This window comes from Solanum pennellii, chromosome 4, assembly GCF_001406875.1.
Source record: "Solanum pennellii chromosome 4, SPENNV200".
Classification (NCBI taxonomy): domain Eukaryota; kingdom Viridiplantae; phylum Streptophyta; class Magnoliopsida; order Solanales; family Solanaceae; genus Solanum; species Solanum pennellii.
In genome coordinates, this window is record NC_028640.1 from 51342927 (window position 1) to 51348265 (window position 5339).

Here is a 5339-nt window from a genome sequence, read left to right on the forward strand (position 1 = left end):
AGCAGCAGTAGATCATAATCGTGTAGGCTGCAAAGAAGACAACAATGGCTATAGGAAGAATTGATCCAAATGATCCTCTTTACATAGGACCATCAGATGCCTCAAGTGCAGTTTTGATTCCTATCAAACTCACAGGGCCTGAAAACTATGGAGTATGGAGTAGATCGATGAGAATTGCTTTGACAGGAAAGAGGAAAATTGGATTTGTTACAGGAGCTTGTAGCAGGGCTTTGTATAGAGATGAGTTACATGAGCAGTGGGAGACATGTAATGCAATCGTATTATCATGGTTGATGAATTCAGTTAGTGAAGATCTGTTAAATGGAATAGTGTATGCTACTAGTGCTTATACAGTTTGGCAAGACTTGAAGGAGAGGTTTGACAAAGGCAATCGAATGAGGATTTATCAATTGCACAGAGAGATCAACACACTCTCACAAGGTACTGAATCTGTTTCATCATATTACACCAAATTGAAAAACTTGTGGGGGGAATATGATGCACTTGTACCCTCTCCTAGTTGTGCTTGTCCAAAATCCAAAGAGTATGCTGATCATCTGTACCAGCTCAGATTGATTCAGTTTCTTAGTGGTTTGAATGAATCGTATGAACAGGCTAAGAGACAAATTCTGCTAAAAGGTGTTACTCCTACCATTAATCAAGCTTATGCTATGATTATAGAGGATGAACTACAACAACAAACTGCTTGTGTATCCATTGTTAATAAGGTTTCTGATGTAGTAGCTATGAATGTTAACAAAGGGAACAATTATAATCAAGGAAATCAGAACAATAAGGGAAAAAGATGTGAACATTGTCAGTACACAGGACATACTAAAGAGAATTGTTACAGGTTAATTGGCTATCCAGCTGATTGGAAACACAGAAAGAAGTCTGGATTCAATAACTCAAGGTCAGGCCAAATGAAATCTTCATATGGAGGAAATAGTCATAACTATGTTGGAGAAGCTAACAATGTAAGCAAAGAGAACTCTGGAGAAGCTTCTTCTAGTCATCATGAAGTAAACAATACTTTTATGGCTAGAGGACATGCATTCACTGATGGAGAATACAAGCAAATAATGGATATGTTGGGGAAGGATAAAAAGGAAGTGAAACAGGTCAACATGACAGGTATGGCAAATTGTTTTTCAACTAATATTGCCTCTCATTGTTGGATAGTAGACTCTGGTGCTTCTCATCATATTACAACAAATGAGCATTTACTAAAAAATGGTAAGTGTATAGCTAGTTCTCATCAAGACAAGGTGAACTTACCTACAGGTGACAAGGCTTCTATAACACACATAGGAGCCACACATTTGTTTAACAATGAAGTAATCAAAGATGTGTTGTGTGTACCTGAATTCAAGTTCAATCTATTGTCTGTATCACAGTTAACTAGGGAGCTGTCTTGTTTTGTCACCTTTTACCCTGAGTTCTGTATAATTCAGGATCTTTACAGTGGCAGGGTGAAGGGGATTGGTAAGGAAGAAGGGAGCCTGTACATATTCAGAAATGATTCTAGCATGAAGGGCAAATGTGAAGCTCAAAATTCTCAAAGAATTGTTGCAGAGGTATCATTACAAGACTGTGAGTTGTGGCATAGAAGGCTTGGACATCCATCAAACCAAGTACTACATGGTTTAAATCTATTACATGATAAAAACACTGATTTACTTACTAGTTGCTCAGTCTGTCCATTAGCTAAGCAAACTAGATGTTCATTTCCTATCAGTGCTTCAAAAACCTCTAAATGCTTTGAACTTGTACACATGGATCTTTGGGGACCATACAAGGTTCCCATATTTGATAAGAAATACTACTTTCTTACAGTTGTTGATGATTACAGCAGATATACTTGGATACATTTGTTACAGCTCAAATCTGAAACTATAGTAGCTATAAAGAATTTCTTTACTTTGATAAAGAATCAATTTGGATGTATCATCAAGATAGTAAGGTCAGACAATGGAACAGAGTTTTTCAACTCTCAGTGCAAAGAATTGTTTACAAGCCTGGGCATTATACATCAAAGTAGTTGTCCTCACACACCACAGCAAAATGGTGTAGTGGAGAGGAAGCATAGACACATATTGAATGTAGCAAGAGCCATCAGATTTCAGTCTTGTATGCCACTTAGATTCTGGGGAATTTGTGTTCAAGCAGCTGTATATTTGATTAACAGATTACCATCATTCAATCTCCATAACAAAAGTCCTTATGAAATGATGTTCTCTAAGCCTCCTAATATCAGTCATTTGAGAGTTATAGGCTGTCTTGGTTATGCTTCTGCTATTCCTAGAAATGATAAGTTTTCAGAAAGGGCAAAACCTGTGATCATGATGGGATATTTAGAAACTCAGAAAGGTTATTTGTTAATGGATTTACAGACTAGAAGGTTCCTAGTCAATAGAGATGTAGTGTTTCAAGAACACATTTTTCCTTTTGCCACTTCAAAATTCTCACAAGAACCTGTCAAAGACTTGTTACATGATAGCTTTGAAGAAGAAAATGATTCAGAAGATACAACTCCTGATGATTGTATACTAGCAGGCACACAGGTTTCCACTAACTTGAATCATGTTCCTAGTGAAGTGTTGCACATTCAGAATGAAGAGATGTTAGTTTCAGACTCAACTATTGATTCAGCTTCTACTAGAAAGTCATCTAGACATACCAAACCTCCTATTTGGATGAAGGATTATATGACCACTGCTATTGGACAGAATAGTAAGTATTCTTTGGCAAACCATCTTAGTTATGATCATATGTCATCAAAGTATCATAGCTATCTAGCCAATTTCTCAGATTCAGTAGAGCCTCATACATTTGGTCAAGCTAGTAAAGATCCAAGATGGATTGAGGCCATGAAGTTAGAAATTAAAGCCCTTGAAGATAACAAGACTTGGTTAGTGGTTGATTTACCTTTAGGTAAACATACTGTTGGTTCTAAATGGATTTACAAAATCAAATACAAGGCTGATGGAAACATAGAAAGATTTAAAGCTAGACTTGTAGCTAAGGGCTATAGTCAACAAGAAGGATTGGATTATCATGACACATTTTCACCAGTAGCAAAAATGGTAACTGTTAGAAGTGTCATTGCAGTGGTTGTTTCAAAAGGATGGTCTCTTTATCAAATGGATGTGTACAATGCCTTTCTACAAGGAGATTTGGATGAGGAGGTATATATGGAAATGCCTGATGGTTTCAGATCTCAAGGATCAACCAAAGTTTGTAAATTGCTCAAATCTTTGTATGGACTTAAGCAAGCATCTAGACAATGGAACATCAAATTGACCAACACATTGTTATCTGCAGGCTTCATCCAAAGCTCTTATGATTACTCATTGTTCACTTTGAAGAAGCCAGAGGGGATGGTTATTGTCCTAATCTATGTTGATGATTTACTCATTACTGGTGACAATGAGTTGTTAATTAGAGAAGCAAAAGAAGCATTGCATCAGAGGTTTAAACTCAAAGATTTAGGAGAACTCAAATATTTCTTAGGAATTGAGGTGCTAAGGTCCAAAACAGGTGTCATTTTGAATCAAAGGAAATACATATTGGAGCTGATTTCTGACACAGGATTGAGTGGTGCAAAACCTGTAAACACACCTTTAGAAACTAATTTGAGGTTGACATCAGTAGAGTTTGATCAAACTGCTGGATTACAAGAAGATGATGTGCTAACAGATAATTCAGCTTATCAAAGATTAGTGGGAAAATTGATGTATGCTACTATCACAAGACCTGACATTAGTTATGCAGTGCAAACACTAAGTCAGTTTATGCAACATCCAAAAAGATCTCATTGGGAAGCAGCTATCAGGGTGGTGAGATATCTGAAAGGAACAGTTGGTCAGGGCATATGGCTAAAGACTCAACCAGCCACAACATTAACATGTTGGTGTGATTCAGACTGGGCTGCATGTCCTAACACTAGGAGGTCAGTAACAGGCTACATAGTAAAGTTTGGAGATTCTTTAGTATCCTGGAAGTCCAAGAAACAGCAGACAGTGTCTAAAAGTTCAGCTGAAGCTGAATACAGAAGCATGGCTTCAGCAGTGGCAGAAGTAACATGGTTGATAGGCTTATTCAATGAGCTCAATGTATCAATACAAATGCCAATCAAAGTGTGGAGTGATAGCAAATCTGCTATTCAATTAGCTGCGAATCCTGTGTTTCATGAGAGAACCAAGCACATCGAGATAGATTGCCATTTTATTAGAGATAAAGTTAAGACTGGATTGATTCAAACAGAGTATGTACACACACATCAACAAGTTGCTGATCTGTTAACCAAAGGATTGAGTCAAGCTCAACATGTTCATCTGTTAGGCAAGCTAGGTGTGCTCAACATCCTGCACCCTTCAGCTTGAGGGGGAGTGCTAACTTTCCCATTTTCAGTTAATTCAGTTAGTTAGTTAGCATGTTCACGTGGTTAGTTAGGATTATATTATGTTAGTTAGTGTGTGTGTGTGTATAAGTGTGGAAAGTGTGAGTGGAAGGTTTGAAGTTGATTACTGCACATTTGTATATATATATAGTATGTAGCATCTGTAAAGAGTGAGAATAATAAGAACTACATTCCTTCTTCTTCAATTCTGCTTCTTCTTCTTCAATTCTACTTGTTCCCAGAAACATCAATGAAGCTATTTCAAGCTTCTAGATAGATTTTTTTGTTCGATTTTAAAAAAGGTGTGAATGGAAAATGAAGAGTTGCGACTTTTATGAAGAGTTGTGACTTTTATGAAATGTTGCGACTTTGATGAAAAGTTGTGAATTTTATGAAAAGTTGTGACTTTTATGGAAAGTTGTGACTTTTATGAAAGGTGACGACCATTCTGAAAGATTGTGACTTTTCCAAAGGTTTGTGACCTTTCCGGTAAGGCACAATAAGAACCTTTTCGCACCACCCTTTGTTTTCTATAAATTGAGGGATTTCCTCTCATTTTAATATAGAATTCATGGACTTCTTCTTCAACTACTAAATCTAGTATTCTAAGTGTACTTTACTGCCATTGAGTGGTTCGCTAACACCGGAGTTTTTGGTATCTATACTCTGGTGATTGAGATCATTTTACCCTGGGAGGTCATATTCCAAATCAAACCTTGGATACTAGAGGGGAATAATTTCCTTAAGGGGACACTGTGAATTCAGTGGACTTGATCTTTTTCCTATTAAAAATTTTCCAGATTCTGGTACGTGTTTTACAAACTTTAGATTTGTGAATTAATTTCAGTTCTTCTCTTCTTTTGTTCTTCACTGGTTCATTAAACTTGGTAACTTCGTGTTTCTGCAAAGTTTGTTGGAATCAGTAAGATTCTTTAGA